The sequence below is a fragment of the Pleurodeles waltl genome, chromosome 8 (assembly GCF_031143425.1).
Source record: "Pleurodeles waltl isolate 20211129_DDA chromosome 8, aPleWal1.hap1.20221129, whole genome shotgun sequence".
In the NCBI taxonomy this organism is placed as follows: domain Eukaryota; kingdom Metazoa; phylum Chordata; class Amphibia; order Caudata; family Salamandridae; genus Pleurodeles; species Pleurodeles waltl.
Window position 1 is genome coordinate 1217314552 of NC_090447.1, and position 22523 is coordinate 1217337074.

The window sequence follows — 22523 nt, forward strand, 5'->3', positions numbered from 1 at the left end:
AACCTCATTGTTGACTGAAACTTATCACTTCCAACCAGAGGGACCCCAATGGAATCCAGAAGCACCTTCACTCTCCCGTGGACTATTGCCACTAGTCCCTTGCAAACTTCAGGAAAAAGCAGCCTTAGATCCAGAACCTTAACAGGCCATTTGGCACACCATCGCATCATCAAACACCAGGTGGTGCAGTGTCTTCTGGGAGTTGTAGTCTAGTCTGCCTCCAAGTTTCAAGCTCCTACACCACTCCCTCAGACTCCAAGAAATTCCCAAACGATTTCTGCACCCTTACAACTGTCATGGCTTGTTGCTTGCCAGTCCAGTAACTAACCCCTACACTTGATGCTGCAAGCACAGGGCACAGTGTGCAACCTTCATCAGACCTCTACAACTCGGTCCCCCTTCAGGACTTTGCATCCCTTTGTCAGCGACATAATGTAAGCTGTAAAACGAGAACCACTGTGTGTCTTGTTCAGCACCACAGACACCTAGGACAACTCTGCACCTGTACCTCATGGGCCAGGTAGAAGTGAACTGACTGCTGTGGCCTAGTCCCAGGACTCGCACAACCCTAACCCTGCAAGGGTTCCCCACAGCACGACCTCCAAGTGATTGTTTGTCACCAGTGCCTTCCTGCCAATGACTTCAGCATAAGTCCCATTCAGCACTACGGACAGCCAGGATAACTCTGTACCCGGATGCCACAGGCCAGGCAAAAATGCACTGACTGTTGTGATATGTTCCTAGGGACTGTACAACCTTAACCCCAAAAGGTTCTATACAACTCACTTTCTAAGTGCATTTTTGCAACCAGTGACATGTCTTTCATAGACTTCAATGCAACATTTAAATACCAGTTCCTCTATGATTTCATTTTGTTTGTAAAATCTATAATTCCGCTTATACTTATCCAATTCTGTTCATTTTGGTGTCTACATTTACATAAAAATGAGCTCCATTTTTATGATTTTTGTTGGATTTCTTTTGAGTCGTGTCAGTTATCATCCATGTATGTGCTGTGAATTGCTTAACACATGTTCCTTTAAGTAAAGCATGACGGCTCTTTGCAACACTACCAGGACTGAGCTAAGGATTTACTAGTGTGACTCCAAGGACCATCTCTGGGATATTGTAAGATCATTACAAGGTGAGGAATCACTCCTACACCACATAATACTACATTTTCCTCCAACTTGCACCTCTTCCCGCTAGTAAAATAATGTGACTTTGTTCTGTTTTATACTGTTTACTTTTTACAACTTCTCTATCTTGTTTGTTACTGTTATCCCTGCAGTTTCCTTTTTTGTATGTTTCCTGTTTCTGTAGCTGACTTTCTCCTGTCTTTAGCGTTCTTCTGCTCTTTTAGTAAACATTCCCTCTCCCCTCTGTTATATGTCTTGTGGTACTGTAAGAGACAGAGAACAGATTTTTGGTAGTGTTAAGAAGATTGCAGGCCCTAGTAAGCTTTTACCCCCCACATGTTTGTCGAGATGGCTTTCTTGCTCACACATTCAAAAGAAGAGAGTGGCCAGAGTCATAGCCCCCCTTTTTTTATCTTACCATTTTTACAGTATACCAGCAGTTTCCATGACAGTGCAGCATGGCAGGAAAGGAATGGGATTTCTTTGCATTTTCTAACCAAGAACATATGCCCTTCATTGACCATTCCACCCCTTCATTATGTTTCTCTCTCATCAAAGCTCTGTTCCTCCATTAGGGACAAGGGACCTACCCTGGCAAGTTCGCCCTGGACTAGGGGAACCTACAGCCCACATCCCCCACCCAGACACCTCGTAAAGCACGCAGAGTCAGCTGAATGAGACTGTACTCACACCCTTGTGGCTGCTGTTATGTCCTCAAGCGCCCATCCAACTCCGGATATGCCACCGCCAGGATCCAGAATATCAGGGGGGTCATGGTGCGACGTGAACCCCTTCCACGTTGGGAGGCCAGCCCCAGATGGGCCTCCGCCATCTTCTTGGTCCAGCAGCGCAGGTCCTCCCATCGCTTGCGGCAGTGGGTGCTCTGTCTATGATGGACCCCCAGGGTCTGCACTTCCTTGGCGATGGCATGCCAAGTACCCTTCTTCGGGTGGGCGCTGACCTAGAGGAAAGGTACAGGAGGAAAGGAAATGACTCCCCCATCCGGTTCATCATACCCATTGGCCACCATTTCCCACCCATGCCCTGACACGCATACACTCACCATCCTCACATGCAGGCCTCACCCCCCAACATGTCTCTTACATCCACACCACTCCATACATTCATGTCCCACACATCATGCTCACAGTGTACTCACCTGTTTGTCTGGAGGACCGTAGAGTAGCATGTACTGGAGGAGGACCCCATCCACTAGTTTCTCCAACCCCTCCACAGTGAAGGCAGGGGCCCTTTCCCCAGACACATGAGCCATTGCCACTTCCAGACTGAGGTCACAGCAGCACTTGCAGTGTAGGTCCTCTCCTGTTGAAGGTCAGGTATCAAGTGAGCCAACAGATAGAAAATGTCGGTTACGTCCGCGGCGGTGCGTACCATCACCGCCGGCGTACATCGTCATTGGCTCCTGGAACCCATATGGCCCAATGATAACCAAAGCTGAATTGTGCGGCCGTATTCGACCGCCTACCGCGAAGCAGCAAAACGCTAGTGCAGTTACCTCATTTCCCCTGGTCCCTCCTTACAGGTCAGGCAGCCGCCATTTCAGGGTGGCACATGGCAGGGCACCTAACTGCGTCACAGCACATTTGGGCACAAATACGGAGAGACAACGCCACACGCACCAATTTTATCACATCAGTGCAAAAACCCTTGTGCAACCTATATGGGATATGACCCTCTGCTCACCATTCTCCTCCATTAGTCCCACCCGCTGGGGCAGATGATGAGATGGCGTCATCCTCTGGTGTCCCGACCCCTGGTGGACCTGTTGACAATGGAAGACAATCACATCATTATCACCTATAGACTTGATCGTGCCACAATCCAAGAACTGTGTGCCCAATTGGAGCCAGACCTGATGTCAGCTATCCGCCATCCCACTGGTATCACCCCTCTAGTGCAGGTCCTGTCAGTGCTCCTTTTCCTGGCCAGTGGTTCCTTTCAAACAACAGTGGCTATGGCATCTGGGATGTCTCAGCCAATGTTTTCCAATGTTTTGAGCAGAGTGTTGTCTGCCCTGCTGAAACACATGTGCAGCTACATCGTGTTTCACCAGGTGGAGGATTTGCCAACAGTGAAAGCTGTCTTCTATGCCCTGGGACATATCCCCAACATAATTGGTGCCATTGATGGTACACATGTGGCATTTCTCCCCCCCAGCAGAACTGAACAAGTGTACAGAAACCGAAAAAGCTACCATTCAATGAATGTGCAGATGGTGTGTTTGGCAGACCAGTACATCTCTCATGTGAATGCCAAGTATCCTGGCTCTGTGTATGATGCTTACATTTTGAGGAATAGCAGCAGCCCATATATGATGGTCCAACTCCGGAGGCACTGTGTGTGGCTAATAGGTAAGCCCAAGGTCCCCACACGATATGAATAGGTGTCTGGGTATGGGGTAGTCCCTAAGGGTTGGTGAATGTCTAACAGATATCTCTCAACATTTGCAGGTGACTCTGATTAGCCCAACCTGTCATGGCTACTAACCCCAGTGAGGAAGGCCAGGACAAGGGCAGCGTAACGCTACAATGAGGCACGTGGGCGAACTAGGAGGATTATAGAGCGGACTTTCGGCCTCCTGAAGGCCAGATTGTGGTGCCTCCATCTAACAGGTGGCTCCCTATACTACTCACCGAAGAAGGTGTGCCAGATAATCGTGGCATGCTGCATGTTGCACAACCTGGCATTGCGACACCAGGTGCCTTTTCTCCAGGAGGATGGGCCTGATGCAGGTCTTGTGGCAGCGGTGGAGCCTGTGGACAGTGAGAAAGAGAAGGCAGAGGAAGAAGAGAATGACAACAGAAACAACATCATCATGCAGTACTTCCAGTGAGACACAGGTAGGAGACTGGCACAGCTCATCTCATATGTGACTTTGTATAAGTCTGCCTTTTTACCTCTTTGTATGGACCCCGACAGTTCCCTTTGGCTCTCCTTTTCACAGATCTGGGTATCACATTCTGCCTTCTGCTATGTTTACTGCTGCCCAACAACTGTCATTCTTTGGTATGTGCAAAGAAACATATACATTGATATTTGACTACAAGGTTGTAATAATACTTTGGTGAAAGTACAGACTGACTCCAGATTGTTCTGTGATTTAAAGGTGTTTATTTAGGTGCTAATGATTGGAGGGGGATGTGCAATGGGCTGGGGTGATGGTGGAGGAATATCCATGGTAGAGTCCAGTCTCTTGGTATCACAGGTGCATTGTCCAATGGGGCATAGGAAGGGGAATAATGGCAGTTCAATGTGGACAGGGTGACATAGTGGGACAGAAGGGTGACAATCAGGAGGGTTACATTTCTGGAGGGGTTCTTGGCAGTGTTCTCTGCCTTGTGCCTAGATCGCAGGGACCGTTTGCGGGGTGGTTCTCCTTCTGCAGGGGGGTGGGGTGCTGGTGTCCTGTTGGTCCTCTGGCGGGGCCTCCTGTCCACTAGCGCCGGCAGAGGTGGAAGGCTGTTCATTGGTTTGGCTAGTGTCAGGGGCCCTTTGTTGTGCCACTGCCTTCCTCATGGTGGTGGCTATGTCAGCCAGCACCCCTGCAATGGAGACCAGGGTGGTGTTCATGTCCTTCAAGTCCTCCCTGATCCTCAGGTACTGCCCCTCCTGCAGCTGCTGCAGCTTGGCCAGTATCGTGCCCATGGTCTCCTGGGAATGGTGATATGCTCCCATGATGTTTGATAGTGCCTTGTAGAGGGTCGGTTCCCTGGGCCTGTCTTCCCCCTGTCGCACAGCAGTCCTCCTAGTTTCCCTGTTGTCCTGTGCCTCTGTCCTCTGAACCGTGTGCCCACTGCCACTGACCTCAGGTCCCTGATGGTCCTGTGTTAGTGGGGTTGCCTGGGGTCCCTGTAGTTGTGGACACACTGCTGATTGACGTGTCCTGGGGAAAGTGGCATGGGCCTGCTGGGTGGGTGCTGTGCTGGTGTTTCCTAAGGGGGGAGGTTCTGTGTTGGTTTGGGACTGTGGCAGGGTAACCGACTGTCCAGGGGTCCCTGATGGGCCAGGCTGGTCATCTTGATCCAGGCGTGCAGAGCTTCCGTCATCACTGTAGGCCTCTTCTGTGGGGGGACTGGATATAGCTGGCACCTCCTGTCCGGTGACGTTGGGTAGGGGTCCTGCTGGGGTGTAAATGCATTGTTATTTGTTCTGTGTGTGGCATCTTGTGCAATAGGTGTGTTTTCCTCTATTACCGTGCTTGCACGATCGCGTTTGCCCTTGTGTGAGTAGTGATTGTGTGGCCTGGGTGAGTCTCTCTATTGGACATGCTTTGGTGATGGATGTCCATGCATGTCTGTGATGGATGTCCATGCATTGTTGTTGCATGCAGTGCTTGGTTGTGGGAGTGGTGGGGCATGATGGTGGGGTGTGTGGGAGATGGCAAAGTGATGGGTGAGGGTGAGGGTGGGAGTATGTGATGCATGCAGGTAGGGTGGGGGATAAAATAGTAAAGATTTGCCTTACCAGAGTCCATTCCTCCTGCTACTCCTGCGAGGCCCTCAGGATGCATTATTGCCAAGACTTGCTCCTCCCATGTTGCTAGTTGTGGGGGAGGAGGTGGGGGTTCACGGCCAGTCCTCTGTACAGCTACCTGGTGTCTGGATACCACAGAACGCACCTTCCCCTGTAGGTCGTTCCACCTCTTCCTGATGTCATCCTGTGTTCTTGAATGCTGTCCCACTGCGTTGACCCTGTCGACAATTCTCTGCCATAGCTCAATCTTACTTGCAATGGACGTCTACTGCACCTGTGATCCGAATAGTTGTGGCTCTACCCGGATGATTTCTTCCACCATGACCCTTAGCTCCTCCTCAGAAAACCTGGGGTGTCTTTGAGGTGCCATAGATGTGCAGTGGGTGATATGTGTGAGGTAATGTGTTTGGTGATGTGTTGTGATATATACTGTGATGTGCGTGGATGGTGTATGAGTGATGGTGTTCTGTGCCTCTGATTGGGTGTGTGCTCTCTGCTTGTCTCTCTGTGCTTGGTCTCTTATTTTGGTTGTAAGGGGCTGTGGGTATTGTGGGTGTGTGATTTATAGTGGTGTGAGTGTGTGGGTGTGGTGTGTGTATGTGTGTCAGGTGTGTGTTGTTTGAATTGTCCAATGTGGTGTTGTTTTGTAAATGTGTGTGTATTTTGAGACTTGCGGTGTGTACCGCCAATGGTTTACCGCGGTTGAAAGACTGCTGCGTTCATTCGTGCGTCGTGATAGTGTGGGCATACTTCTGTTGCCGTAACGGTGTGGGTTTTGGTCCCAACAGTTTATCACTGACCTTTGGTGTGGCGGACTTGTGTGGGTGTCTGTATTGTGGCGGATTTCGCGGATTTTCGCCATGGACACAGTATTTTGGCGGCCGTCACGACGGCGGTCAGCGGGATTTACCGCCAGGGTTGTAATGAGGGCATAAGTCTCTTTGTATGTGTTTTTAACTAATATTTTTTAACTACTACTTTTTAACATGTTTTTAAAGCTGACTTTTAAGCTAGTTTTTATGCTTTTAGCTTTTTGGTCCAGAGCAATTTTAGCGTTTGGATTCATTCACCTTCGGTAGCATTCAGTTATGGCGTCATACTTGTTACGGCAATGGGGAGGGTATAGTGAATACTAGTTCGTTTTAATGGGATTACAGGAGTTTGCTTAGCCTTTGGCTTGCAGAGTCGTGCCCCCATCACCTAGTGACATTTAACCTACTTAGCTTGCTCTGTCTTAGCCCATTTAATTATTTAATTCTTCTAAGATGGCTGCCTTGTTTATGGTTAGGCAATTTGTTATGAGTTACATTATCAGTGCCACCACGTTAAGGTGTCAAGATCAAGTGACAAAGACAAACAAACTGTAGGTGTTCACAGTTAGGGATTTTCCCTCTTCATGCTTTCGAGGGAATTGTTTATATTAATTGCTGCCCCAAGCATGCCTGTTATCTATTGTTTGGGAACACACCTACGTCAGGGGTCCAAGTGGAGCTGTATAAAAACATCACACTTTAGACAGATAATCAGAGGGATTCCGACCAGAGGGCATCACCACCATCAATGATATCGATGCTGCACGTTGTCTTGATGCAGACCCAGTCTTCGTGTCCCTACGGAGTCTGAGGTAGAGACCTCATTCCAAGGTAACGAGGGTTGGGGGATCCTCTCATAGACATGGCATTGGCAGATTAGGTTTAACATACCCAGCTCTCCTTTAGGTAGGAGGTTAGGCCTATCATGATAGGGTATTAGGACATATTACAAACTTTGGGCCTCATTCCGACCCTGGCGGTTTCAAACCGCCAGGGTGGAGGCCAACGGAAGCACCGCCAACAGGCTGGCGGTGCTTCCTGGGCTATTCTGACCGCGGCAGTAAAGCTGCGGTCAGAAAAGGGGAACCAGCGGTTTCCCGCCGGTTTTCCCCTGGCCCAGGGAATCCTCCATGGCGGCACTGCATGCAGCGCCGCCATGGGGATTCCGACCCCCTTCCCGCCAGCCTGTTCTTGGCGGTTTACACCGCCAGGAAGAGGCTGGCGGGAACGGGTGTCGTGGGGCCCCTGGGGGCCCCCTGCACTGCCCATGCCACTGGCATGGGCAGTGCAGGGGCCCCCTAACAGGGCCCCACAAAGATTTTCACTGTCTGCGTAGCAGACAGTGAAAATCGCGACGGGTGCCACTGCACCCGTCGCACCACTGCAAATCCGCCGGCTCCATTCGGAGCCGGCTTCCACTTTGCAGGGGCTTTCCTGCTGGGCCGGCGGGCGATCTTTTGGAGATCGCCCGCCGGCCCAGCGGGAAAGTTGTAATGACTCCCGTGGTCATTTGACTGCGGTGCGGTCTTTGGGCAGTTTCCGCCCGGCGGGCGGCACCCGCCGCCCGCCGGGGTCGGAATGACCCCCTTTATGTCTTTTTCATATGATTGCAAGATGGTGGGGGTCTTTTTAATAATGACTCTTGTCTTTACAATTCTGTCTCTTGCACTGTTCATTATCCTAATCATTGCAGCCCATGTAACTTATCGCAGAATGCCGTTGTATTAAATAAAAACTATTGAAACTTCACTGTATCTTCTATTATTGCCTTGTTTGGTTGAGACATGATATATCTGTGAGAAAGGGGTAATCTCCGTTTAACTACGACACTCCCTGAGATGTCTCGAGTCCATGCATAAAGGCTGCCACAAATCACCTTTTACTATTTGGGTTTTTGGTGAGGTGCTGCTGGTGAGCTGGAAAGGTTGGGACGACAGTTGCAACTTGTTGTAGGACAGGCATAGTCACCTACAAACATAAGTACTGTCATCCTTCAACCAGCAGTTTTGCCTAGAGAAGGATTCCAAACTACGACATTACCTAGAGATCACCCTCATTGTGACAGTCTTTTTAAGATGCTACCTGTCCTTGATCACTTTGCAGATCGGTTTTCAGAGATCTATGTTTCAGGAAAAGAAATAGCTGCAGACAAGTCATTTTTTAGGAAGTACATTCCTAGCAAGAGGGCTTGTTATGAAATTACCATGTATATGCTGTCTGAGAGTAAGACTGGATATATCTATATTTTCACGGTGTACACTCGTAGGGATTCAAGAATTGGCACCCTTGGTTGCCTGCCAGCTTTTGGAGTTAGTGAGAAGATTGTGTGGGAACTTGGTGGAGGGCTTTTTAACAAAGGTCCACACTGGTGTGCAATTGTTCAGTGAATTGGTCAAAGAGGACGGTGCTGCTTGTTGTACAATCGGCTCTACCCATAAAGGTCACCCCAGAGAGCTTGTTTGTAAAAAACTTGAGAGAGGATAATGCAGTGCTTTGCATAGTGATGAACTTCTAACTGTGAAATTTTCAGACAGGAGAGTTGTCTTTATGCTTTCTAACATCCATGTATTTCACCTGTGACTGTTTGAGTTCAAACTGCTGAAGTGTGCAAACCTGTGTGCATTTTAGACTATAATAGGCACAAGGGTGGTGTTGATGGAGTAGATCAGAGTTTGGAACCTTACACTGCTGTTCGTTAGGCTTATATGTGGTATAAGAAGTTTGCGATCCATCTTTTGCACTTAGCAACCTTTAATACTTTTGATGCATTTAACGAATGTTCTCCATGGTCTAAGATGACATTGGTTCAATTTCAGGAGTTTGTAATAGACAGACTTGTTGTAGTAGAACAGGCAACTTTTCTTGGAGTTGGAGTGATGTGGCTAGATTGAAAGATTGCCACTTTCCTGATCACATTCCCCCCACACCCAAAAATGACTTTCTGAGTAGGAGATGTAGAGTCTGTATGCAAAGAGGTGCACTGAAGGAGAGTCTTATGTACTACCCTTCCAAACCTGGGCTGTGTGTGCCCACTTGTTTCCGAATGTACCACACACAAAATAATTTTTGAAAACTGTCATGCTCATAAAAGTGAACTGCCTGTTCCATATTGTATTATATTTTTATGTTCATTTTCACGGCTGGCATTAGTGTCATGTATGTTAGTTAGAGCTTTTGTGCTTGTAGTTTTGCATTTACTCATAATAAGTGTTTTCTCTTTTGTTAAAAAAATGTGTATGTGCCAGTGCAGTGGCGCTTGGATGGCGGTGTGCGTAGAGTATTGCTTGGCTGGCGGTAAACATGGAGTGGCGCTTGGGTGGCAGTTTGCATGGAGTGGTGCTTGGTGGCAGTATGTGTGAGCTTGCACTTGGCTTGCAGTGTGTGAGTAGTGACTTGCTGCTGGTCACTACACACACTGCTAGCCAAACCCCAATCCACACACTCCATCAGCCAGTGTGATTGCTATTTCAGGCATGTGGGGGTATGAAAGTGATGGGCCCTTGAATGGCGCTATCTGTTGTTTGAGTGATGTAATGTGCTGGGCCCTCAGCTGGTGGCATGAATGATGTGTGAATGGACTGGAAAACGGTTGGTGCCTTGACGCAGCTTTACAGCTCACAAGCTGTGAGTCATTGGTTGCGTTTTTTAAAACTTTCACTTATAACAGAGCATTTCACTTTTGTGAAATCCCTTGTTAATAAAATTAGATCTATTGAACCATCACTCACCCTTGTGCCAAATCCAACCAGTATGTGTGTATACTCAATGAATATATGGCTGTACAGAAATAATTGTCTTTTCTGTATTTCTCTGCCAGGGTGTAAATTGCCTCTATATTGTCTCTTGTCCTGAACTTTGTAATGTGCTGGGCCCTCAACTAGTGGTGTGAATGATCTTGTATGTGTCATGTATGAAAGGAGTGTGAATGACCTGTACAGCGGTTGGTGCCTTTTTGTAGCTTTAGAGTTCACAAGCTGATAGTCAATGGTTTAGTTTTTCGGCCATTCAGTTGTTAACAGTGTATTTAATTTTTGTGAAGTCTCTTGTTACTGACATTTGATCTACTGGACCATCACTCACCCTCATGCCAAATCCAACCAGTATGTCTGCCTTAATGAAAAAAAACCTCTCTGCTTCAATCAGGCATCAAAGCACTCCCCTTACACGCTAGGTGTCTCAGGTGGGAACCCAATGATGAAGCATGCCACCAACTAGGTTGGTGGGTGATGGGTCTTTTTAACAAAGCCTAAGGGTGTTTTCTTAACAATTTGAGTGTTTAGGACATCACAGAAGTAAGATATTTGGTTGCATACTCGCTTCTTGTCTAGGGAAACTCGACCAACTCTGGATATGTTTGAAAGCTAGAAACCCAGGGGAGAACAGGGTGATATTTTTCTTGCTTTTCTCTGCCATATTCTTCCGGAAATAGAAATAAACCAGAAACTTCCTACCATTCCGTGTTCCCCCCAGTCTCCAGATAAAAATGCTACCTCACTTGTGTGGGTGGACCAAGTCCCCACAATAGAGAAGGGACCGAAAACGCAATCTGGACACATCAAAATTATTTATCATAAAACAACCTGGTTTTGGATGGGCATCTGTGTTTCTGGTCCTGGGGTCTGCAGTCATCTAGGGAAACTGACCAAACCCAGACAATTTTTAAAACTAGACACCTGGGGGAGGTGGGAGGTGTGGCTTGAGTAGACACCCCAACATTTTCTCACCCATAATACCCTTAAAACCTCAAATTTACCAAACAAATCATATTTTCCTCACATTTCTGTGTGGGATCAGCATGTCAGCACAGATTTCCTAGCATTCCCCTCGGTCTCCCAATAAAAATGATACCTCACTTGTGTGGGTGGCCCAAGTTCCTGCAACAGGGAAGGGCAAAACACATGTGGAGATTGAGGGGATATCACAATTTTTTTGTGCATTTTAAGGCTGGCTCTGCTATGGGGACCCACACAAGTGAGGCATCATTTTGCTTTGGAGACTGAGGGGAATGCTGGGCGGTAGGACCGTTGTGCCTACACTGTGATCCTACACAGAAATCTGAGGAAAATGTGTTTTGTTTTCTTCTAAATTTGACGTTTGCACGATATTCTGGGTTAGAAAACATTGGTGCATCCACATAAGCCGCATCTCCATGGACTCCCCTAGGTGTCTAGTTTTCAGAAATGTCTGGGTTTAGTAGGTTTCCCTAGACAAAACAAGCAGGTGCAAAAACAGGTACTTTCGTAATAGATAATTTTGATTTGTCCATATTATGTTTTGGGCCATTCCCTGCCCTGGGCATTTGGCTCACCTACACAAGTGAGGTACCATTTTAATAGGGAGACTTGGGGAAATGCTGGGTAGAAGGAAGTTTGGGGCTCCAAACCGAAACAATTCACACCAAAATGTGAGGACAAAAGTGTTTTTTAGCCATATTTTGAGGTTTACAAAGGATTCTGGGTGACAGAACCTGGTGTAAGACCCACAAGTCACTCCATCCTCGATTCCCCTAGGTGTCTAGTTTTTAAAAAAGTACAAGTTTGCCAGGTTTCTACGTGTCCATTTTTAGTGTAAATATGTGATGTGCCCATGTTCTGTTTTTGAGGCATTTCCTGTCATGGGCACTAGTCCAACCAACACAAGTGAGGTACCATTTTAATAGGAAGACTTTAGGGAATGCTGGGTGGAAGGACCTTTGTGGCTCTCCTCAGATTCCAGAAGTTTCATCACCAAAATGTGAGGAAAATTTTTTTTTAGTCAAATGTTGAGGTTTGCTAAGGATTCTGTGTGAAAGAACCAGATGAGAGCCCCACAAGTCAACTCATCCTGGATTTCTATAGGTGTCTAGCTTTAAAAAATATACATGTTTACTAGGTTTGCCTAAGTGCCGGCTGAGCTAGAGCCCAAAATCCACAGGTGGGCACTTTGCAAAAAACATGTCAGTTTTCAGTGTAAAAATGTGATGTGTCAACCTTGTGTTTTGGGGCATTTTTTTCGGGGGTACTAGGCCTACCCTCACTAGTGAGGTACCATTTTAATCAGAAGACGTGAGGGAATGTTGGGTAGAAGGAATGTTGTGGCTCCTCTCAGATTCCAGAATTTTTCACCACCAAAATATGAGGACAAAGTGTTTTTTAGCCAGATTTTGAGGTGTGCAAAGGACTCTAGGTAACAGAACCTTGTGAAAACCCCTACAAGTCACCTCATCCTAAATTCCACTAGGTATCTAGTTTTAATGTACAGGTTTGCTGGGTTTCCCCAAGTGTCGGCTTAGCTAGAGCCCAAAATCCACAGCCAGGCACTTTGCAAAAAACATGTTTTGGTGTAAAAATTTGATGTGTCCAAATTGTGTTCTTGTGCATTTCTTGTTGTGGGCACTAGGCCTACCCACACAAGTGAGGTATAATTTTAATCAGAAGGCTTAGCAAAATGCTGGGTAGAAGGACGTTTTTGGCTCCCCTCAGATTCCAGTAGTTTCCATCAACAAAACATGAGAAAATTTATTTTTTAACCACATTTTGAGGTTTGCAAAGGATTCTGGGTGACAGAACCTGGTGAGAGCCTCACAAGTCACCACACACTGGATTTTCCTAGATGTCTAGTTTTAAAAAAGGTAGAGGTTTGGTAGGTTTCCCTGAGTGCCGGCTGAGCTGGAGCCCAAAATCCACAACTAAGCACTTTGCAAAAAACATGTCAGTTTTCAGTGTAAAACGGTGATATGTCCTTGTTGCGCTTTGTGGCGTTTACTATTATGGGCACTAGACCTACTGAAACAAGTGAGGTACCATTTTATTTGGGAGACTTGGGGGAATGCTAGGTGGAAGGAAATTAATCTCCCCCAGATTCCAGAGGTTTCCATCACCAAAATATGAGGAAAACATTATTGGGTGGAAAGAGGTTTATAGCTCTCCTTAGATTCCAGAAATTTCCATCACCGAAATATGAGGAAAAACTGTTTTTTGACCAAATTTTAAGGTTTGCAAAGGATTCTGAGTGACAGAACTCAGTGAGAGCCCTACAAGTCACCCCATCCTGGATTTCCCTAGGCATCTACTTTTCAAAAATGTACAGGTTTGCTATTCTTTCCTAAGTGCTGGCTGAGTTAGAGCCCAAAATCCACAGCTAGGAACTTTGCAAAAAACACATCAGTTTTCAGTAAAAATTTGATGTGTCCATGTTGTATTTTGGGGCATTACCTGTTGTAAGCAGTTCCTGCAGACACAAGTGAGGTACTATTTTAATAGGGAGACATGGGGAATACAGAATAGAAGAACAAGTGTTATTGTCCATTGTCTTTCACTACATTTGTGTCTTTCAAATGTAAGACAGTGTGTAAGAAAGAAGTCATTTTGAGAAATACCCTGCGACTTACATGCTAGTATGGGTACTCCTGAATTCAGAGATGTGCAAATAACCACTGCCTCTAAACTCCTAATCTTGTGCCCATTTCCTAAATACATAGGTTTCCTTGATATCTATTGTTCACTCTTTATATATTGCCAAATGAATTGCTGCATACCTGGTACACAGTGAAATCCCATTGTACGGTGCAGCTCATTTATTGGCTCTGGGTACCTCAGGTTCTTGATGAACCTACAAGCCCTATATATCCCCATAATCATAACAGTTCCGCAGACATAACTGTATATTACTTTTAAAAATCTATCATAGTTGGAAAAAGTTACAGAAGAAGATGTAGACTGAAATGGCTGTTTTTACAACTCAATTTCATTTTTTTTCAACTGTTACTTTCTATAGGAAAACCTTGCAGGATCTACACAAATGACCTCTTTCTGACTTCAGAAATGTGTCTACTTTTTAGAAATGTTTAGCTGTCCTGGGTCCACCATTTGCTTCACACACTTTTCTGTCACTAACTGTAGGGACGCTGAAAGCACACAAAAAATAGTACAAATCGGGTATGTCCCAGTAAAATGCCTAAACTGTGTTGATAAAGGTGGTTTTCAAATTCAAGCTTGCCTGTTCCTGAGAGCTTGGAAGATGGTGATTTAAGCGCCACAAGTCCTTTATTGATGCCATTTGAAGGGAAAAAAACAGATGCAGCACTTTTTCCCATTGTTCCCCTAAAAAACGTTTTAACTGTATTTTGGCTAATTGTTTAGTCTCCTGTAGGTTAACCCACAAACTCTGGGTACCTTTAGAATCTACAAGATGTTTCAAAAAAGGAAGCAAATTTGGCTTGGGTAGCTTATGTGGACAAAACGTTATGGGGACCTAAGCATGAACTACACCAAATAGCCAAAAAAGGGCTTGCCACAGGAGGGGGAAAAGGCCTGGCAGCGAAGGGGTTAAACATGTCATGGTACCATATATGGGGAAAGGTATTTAATGTGCTACCAGTCTAAATGACCCCGGCTTATACAAGTATGTCTCATTACAACACACACTTGTTCATACATCACCCAAGACCATAACCTCATAGACACATGGCAGCCCTCCCACACTGCCCTTAGTTACTGTATGTGGTGCAAACCAGAGTAGCAGACTCTTAGACAGTTAGGCATGAAGAAAATGTAGATGTTTGTGTGGTTATGTGCATATAATGTACAGGTTATTTGGCCTTTAGTAGCTCATATTGAGTTGGACTAATCTGGAGTAGGGCTCTCTACATAAAAAGTTTAATATCTTTGGCTTAGATGATATTTGTGTCTTGGACTGGTAAGATGAGGAGAAAGAATGTGTTGAGGCTACTACACAGATCGCTGCAAATTAGTGTTTCTTAGGAACATTGAAATGTTTGTTAATAATCTGTTCTGGGAATGCACGTGAGAGATGGCAAACAATTGCATGACTGCACTACAGACAAACAAATACACTCAAAACATCTTTTGTAGTAATATGCTCTCATCCATAGAGGTTGACGCCCATCAGAAGCGGGATTTATAGAAGGCCATTGTGAAGAAGGTGTGGACTCTGGAGGTCGTTAAGAGGCGCAGCCTGCATTGCAGGAAGAGGTTGGAGGACCTCCGATGATGGACCAGGAAGTCAGCAGAAGTCCAGCTCGGCTAGGCCTCAAAATGATGCAAGCACATGCACCACATCCTGGCCCTCCTAATGGCCCTCATCCTTGATGTGGCCTACCCAGAGCTTGATGGGCAGTTGAGGGCCGAACGGAAGCAGCAACGGAATGAGTTATAATATATGTAGCTAATCATGTTGTTTAATCTTTTTTATTTACAGCATTGTTGTTTGGTATCAATATGACTGTTGACACACATCCAATGCAGGAGAGGATTTCTGGGGGTGTACATTTTTCAGATGGTGTCTGATACTCTGTTTGGTGTATTGTTTTGTGCTAAAAGTTGTCACTAGATTCCTCATCACAAGGCAAGTACAGTTTTGAGCAGACACATGGCTTCATGCACAAAAAGGGGCACTTGCATTTTCTCTGGGTTATGAGGGACATTTATATTAAATATGCCTCAGTTGAAGATTGGGTCAGGAGTGATGCTACATCACAAAATTGAGTATGCAATGTAGGTCCTATTCCTGCTGACACAGCAAAGTAAGCACTTATGAGACGGTTCATGTTTCAAACTTTATATTGGTAGGTTGGTAAATGAAAATATGATCATGAGCAGGTGCACCAAAAGTAATATTAACATGAGTACAATTGCATCATTACTTATCTAAAATACGTTTCAATAGCAAAATTCAATTAATTTCATGCAGACAGTAGTAGATTGGCATGAACCCTTAGTACTTCACAAATGTGCATGTAAGCCAGTCTGTGTCAACCAACATGAATTTTCATGCCACGCTGTATTAATTGAAACAGACAGGAATGTGTCCACATTGGTAACAGAGTTACATGTACCTCTAATTACATGTAGGTGTCCTTAGTTATGCCCAGATGAGAAAGCAATTATGTTGAGAAGAGTGATACTTAAAAGGACAATTACAGATGGAAGGTTTCTTCACATAGGTGATGTAGCCATCTTGATAAGTCAATATCATGCCTAAAAACATGCCTCTTTTGGATATGTCGAAATGCTTGTGCTTTGTACTGAAGTGGTTTAAGAATGTATCCATGCCTATGTATTTACTAATGCTGTCAACATCATTTGTCATGCAGAGAAATACAAGTGGATTAGAGAACAAATACATACATGATATGGGAGCTAGCATTGTGAATTTCTACACTATGTGAGCAAATGGTTTGTGAACTTCTTCCCTACAGACATGAGATACTGGTGAATAAGAAGCCACGTTTAAGTGCCTTGAAGCTGGTTTAATATGTAGACTTGGCAAATGTTTAGTGAGCAAAGTTCATGTTCAAATCCCCAGCATCATCTGGGCAAGACAAAGGTGACAGAAGCCATGTTGGCAGGGAAGAGGCTGGGCAGGGTGATCCTGGTGCTGACACCACTGACACCGAGGGACCCAGTGTCATGGAGGGTGAGCGAACTGGCACAGAAGCCTTGAGTGACTCAACATCATCTTTGTAGGCCTCCATATATGACCAATCCCTAGTGGTGGCAGACCCTAGTGGGAGTATTTCACCTGCACTTTCATCCACCACCCATCTTTCCATTTCCCCTCTCACTCTTGCTCTCCCCCAGTTGGTCATAGCCGCTCTTCTAAAAAGTGTGGCATCACCTTTGCTGCATGCATCTCTCCCCCTGCCCCTGTCTCCCAAGCTGCGCCCAATGAAGAGGCTATTGATCTTTTGCAGACTATCTCTGAAGTCCAGACTGCCATCCAGGGACTTAGGGGTCAGATGATGTACATGCTGGCTTACGTGGATGGCAGTCACAGTGTCATGCATCCGTGACTGGGAGTGAGTTTTTGAAAAGTTTTAGCACTCCATCCATCATACGTTTTGTGTTGCTAAAGTTGCCCTAAGTGGCCAGGTATGCCCAGGTGTGGGTCCCTTGCTCACTAAGCCACTGGATTTGAGCTAGCCTGGCTGATGAAGGGTGTTACCCCAAAACCGGTCCCAGAATGCTTGACTCTAGTCCAGGGAGGACCTGTCCTGGCAGTTCGGGCTGGCCTGTTCCCATGGGGAACAGGATCAAGACTGATTTGCATATGGCTGGTCCAAACTGGGGTGGCATGGTGAACAAAAGAACAATGGATTTAACCCAGATATGTGACTGAGGGTGAGTATTTGAAAGGGTTTTGCACTCCTTCCATCATTCTTTTGTCTTGCCAAAGTCACAGTGCCATGGTTGGCATTCAGCGGTCATTCCTGGGTCCGGCCTCCTCATTGACCAGCAGCCTCCCACCCAACCTCTTGTCCCAACTCCCACCTTTTCCTCGACCCAAAACCCTCTTCCTTGCCATATCCAGAGCACACAAACACCTTTACAGCCCTGTAAACTAACACACAAAAGCAACACATCCTCACATAAACACAAACACAGCAAGAAACACACACACACACGTGCAGACACCACACACCCCATCACTACCACAACCACAAGCATACCCACAGACACAGCTCCTGCCCCAACACATACATCCACACTTACCATCAGCACACCCACAGATACCACACCACCAAAACACAGACAGCCACACTCAATACTAGCACACCAATAGACACAATACCCAGCACAACACACATGCACCAGAACATCCACAGGCACCACAACCCCACACAGCACGTCCACAGCAGACACATCCACACATGCACACATACTGTGCACAAATGCCAACTCTCAACCACACAACAGACACCCAGTAAAAAAAAAAAACCAAAACATACCTCACATACAGCAGACCCTCAGATACCCAGACCACATTTGACTCTGCAACTCCCTCTACCTCCCAACCCCTGCTCCTTCCTGAACACCCTATCCATTTTCTAAAGGATGATATTATGATTGCCCTGGACCTGACCCCTTTCCCATCCCATACCACCCATCCCAAAGGTGTTGACACCCCTTCCACATCCAGACCCACCCCTTTCAAAGCCAAACCCACCCCTCCTAAACCCAAACCCACCCCTCCAAAAAGCCCAAGGACCCATCCCCCACAAATAAGATCATTGTGGTGCCTACTCTCTGTCTCATAGATGCCCCCGGCAGGGGAGGTTTATTTTGGCAGTGGAAAAGGAGGCAAGTTATGAGCATGCAACCCAGACTTTTAACTTTCTAGCCTAGTGCCTTTGCTGTTTTATTGTTTTGAGTAAATCTTTCAAAAGTTATGAGAGAGTTACCTCATACTTATAAAAATTTGATTTGAGAACAACTTTGTAATGGCCTTATTTCTGGATTGTTGCTAATTGTTTGCCGATTATGTTATTTCTGCTAATGTATTTGTCGTGCACTTACTGTCATTTGTGACATTGACAAGCACAGGTTGGATATTTTAGGTCTTTATTGAAATGCATATGTTAGTGTTGAACATTTGTTATGGAAATGTAAATTCCGGTGCAAGCATTCATCATGTTACTGGACACATTTTAACCAAACTTATTTGTGTTTCTGTTATTGTGACTGGAGAATACATGTGTGTTTATTTTAACATGATGTGTCAATATGCGTATATGCATTACACAGACAACCTGGCACTTTACAGTTAAATGCAATCTAATGTTTGTCATTAATTGCACAAACCAAGGACACGTGACCTTCATACATTTCTGACATCTTTGCAGTTTGTAGCATTTTGTAGTGCAATTGCTACATTATCAGGGATTTGAGTACTTCCCATTGGGTATACTGTCCATGTATAGGATATGGTTGTTTAGGGAAAAGTATTACACACACCTGCACAGACGCATTTCTTTTTTGGGATTTCTGTTACTTTTTATATAGATATACATTGCCATGAAAGCAGTTAGAACCAAATTGATGAGTGTGACTAATATCTTGAGGTGTGTTTTTAGACACTTTTTAAGTAGAACATTACAGACATATGCATTGCACATCATTGTAGTATTGCCTGCAAATATTTGTTAAACATGCTTGAGTCCAGTGCTAATGTACACCAACAATTCCGAGGATGACAGGTAAAACACTGACTTATCTTCTGTTCTGGCGACGACATGTTGATTTTCATCTTGTTCCAGGAACATCAGTAACAGCAAGACTTGTATGATCTGATTCATGGCGGCAGGAAGTGGGAAAATTGGAAAACAGGTAATTTTTATGCTTATATCCCTCCCAATCCCTCAACTCAGGTGCTTGGCTATCACAGTTACGTTGGTGGGAAAGCACATCATGTTTGGCTCGGAGACAAAAGGGGCTGAAGTCCTACCACCAGCTGCTTTCTCTATAGCACAGTCAATGTGGGTGGTAATTTATGGTGGTGATGGTGGTTCATTGGCGGTCTATTGTCTATGGGATTGCCAACATCTAAATCGGGTGGGTAGACTGTCAAGTCAACGAACAGGAAATCATATGGTAAATCAAGGTGGGACCATTAGTGCCAAGATCTAAATCAGGTCCTCTGCGACAAACGTGGCAAAAAAAATATATCCTGTTCCCTTCCCTGTACTGCAGTGCACTGTTTTTCCACTGTTTACTTACAGCAGACACGATATCCATTGTATGTGACTTGTGTGACATATTATTATTATTATTATTCATCTCTTCTTAGTTTGGACTCTTTTGGACTCAGGGAATTGAAAAGGCAGTCAAAAAACACCAGGGCCATTAGAATTAAAGTAAGTTAATAAGCTATTGATTACAGCTGCCCCAAAAACATCTGTGCTGCAGACTGCATAATGTTGCACATCAAGGATAATACTATTAATTGTGCTGCACATGCACCTTACTCATTAATTAGCAGTACATTTTAAACTCAAAGTGCCTGTTTAGCTTTACATCAAAATATTTTAAACAAAGAAAGTCACTTTTATTATAGTTGTTATTCTGGCATAATTCCTTGCAGCCAGTGCTACTGGTACGTGATGTAATGCATATTTGGGGAAAACTTGACCCTGTGACTAATTACATGAAAACTTCCAATGACCTTACGGGACAAACAATTTTCTGCCACTGTGCCACTATTAACAGCTGTTTGGAATGAGCGTTATAATTTGTGTTTTTCATTTTTTTCTTTCTTGATATAGCTACTCCTGCTGCTTGAGCTCCACCATAACAGCAGGAGGTAGCACCCAGATGAGGCACCACATGATGGAAGCCATCCAGGAAGAATATTGCCGGCCAGTGGCTTTGGAGGAGGAGAGAAGGAGGCATGCCTCTAGTCCCTCTTGCCAGCTGACCCTGCCTCCATCCCAGCCATATCACCAGCAGTCAGGATATACCACTGCTACCAACCCTCCCCTTCTCATCAACAACAGACTGCCTCCTCTGCGATGCCCTAGGTGAGCAGGAGCAGATTCATGTAGGCCAGCAGAACTTGGCTTTAGAAGTGGCACTCCTTCATGCTCTCCTAAATGCTCTTTGAAAACCTTTTTGTAATATACTTTTATTGGTGGGAGGGATTTTTGTTGTGGGTGGGGAGGGTGGGAATTGCGATGGGCAGTTGGGGAAAGAACTTTAGACTTAATTTTGAACATTGATACTTGGGACATTGAGATTACATTTATGCTTTTGATGAGAGGAGCGGGCATGCTGTGGGTGGCAACTAGATTGAAAGAAAACACAGAGTTAGTTGGTTATTTATTATTATAACTTATCAAAGATTGACCACCACCATGACACAAAGTAATGATATTACAATAAATAGCAGTAGTAACTTCTGAGCAACAGGAGTTAGCATTTTATTTATTAAAGAAATGTATGAAATCCTCGAGCCAGGAGTGGACTTAAGCATTTAAGCATTACAAGGCCTGAAATATGATGTTAATTAATCATGAGTGATGTTATATCTTGGGTGAGTAAGGTGGGCTGGCGTGAGCTATCGCTCAGGTATGAAGATCCTGCAGCGAGTTGGTGTCGCTTTCACATCTGCCCCACCAAGTGTGTGATCCATTTATGGTGCAAATTCATAAGTTGCACCTCCATATATCACACAGTCTGGGTGAAAAGGGTTAAGAATTTGATGAATGGATGGACACAGAAAGTTAGAGGAAAGATGTGATAAACACAAACACTATACGATTACAGTATTTATCAGATCGATGAGCAGCACATCGTCAGCAAATCTGTGGAAGGAAATGAGAGAATGTTATTATAATATACATCTAAATAGTCTGTCATCTAGTTTTGAAAAATACAAATTATGGAGAAGTTAAGTGAACCCACACAGTTCTAAAAACATTATGATTGTTAAAAGAAAAATGGTACGGTATAGGGCAGTGATCTGCATTCTTCTTGGAATGTCCTCTTGGGTGCCTGCTGAATCAGCCCTGCAAGGTAAGCGGGAATGTTTTGGAGCTTTTGCCTTTTCCGTGCAGAAGAAAAAAAGGCCTGTGAATTGTAAAACAGTAAATGTTGATATTTTAGAGTCAAGGAGAAGGTAAGCTTCATGATGAGTGGACCAAGATGCAGAACAAGATTAACTGAGAAGTGAGAACAATTTTAGAACCAATCCCACACAAGTAGCTGCATGTACCTGGCTGATCAATCTCACAACAGTCATAACATTTAGCTGAGTGTATCCATCATGTGACATCACATTTCTGCCTCAAGTTAGAGCCCCCGATCACAACCAGTTCATTAGAGGAGTCATTTTAGTCAGCACACTACTGTGAGAAGGTAGCCTCTTTCTAGCCTTGTTACCCCCACTTTTGGCCTGTTTGTGAGTGTATGTCAGGGTGTTTGTCACTGTTTTCACTGTCTCACTGGGATCCTGATAGCCAGGCCTCAGTGCTCATAGTGAAAACACTATGGCCCTCATTCTGACCTTGGCGGGCGGCGGAGGCCGCCCGCCAAAGTCCCGCCGTCAGGTTACCGTTCCGCGGTCGAAAGACCGCGGCGGTAATTCTGACTTTCCCGCTGGGCTGGCGGGCGGTCGCCTTCAGACCGCCAGCCAGCCCAGCGGGAAAGAGGCTTCCACGATGAAGCCGGCTCGGAATCGAGCCGGCGGAGTGGAAGCTGTGCGACGGGTGCAGTTGCACCCGTCGCGTATTTCACTGTCTGCGCAGCAGACAGTGAAATACATGTAGGGGCCCTCTTACGGGGGCCCCGCGACCCCCCCTACC

The 22523-nt window shown here is 45.4% G+C and overlaps 1 long non-coding RNA gene across 1 annotated transcript in view; it reads left to right on the forward strand.

Annotated features, from left to right (window-relative positions):
• LOC138249203 (uncharacterized) overlaps window positions 1–20853 on the forward strand; it is a 62534-nt gene extending 41681 nt beyond the window's left edge. The window contains exons 3-4 of the long non-coding RNA XR_011194779.1: window positions 19482–19551; window positions 20487–20853. This is a non-coding gene — a long non-coding RNA (uncharacterized lncRNA). The remainder of the gene's footprint in view (window positions 1–19481; window positions 19552–20486) is intronic.
• Window positions 20854–22523: the final 1670 nt, after the last annotated feature.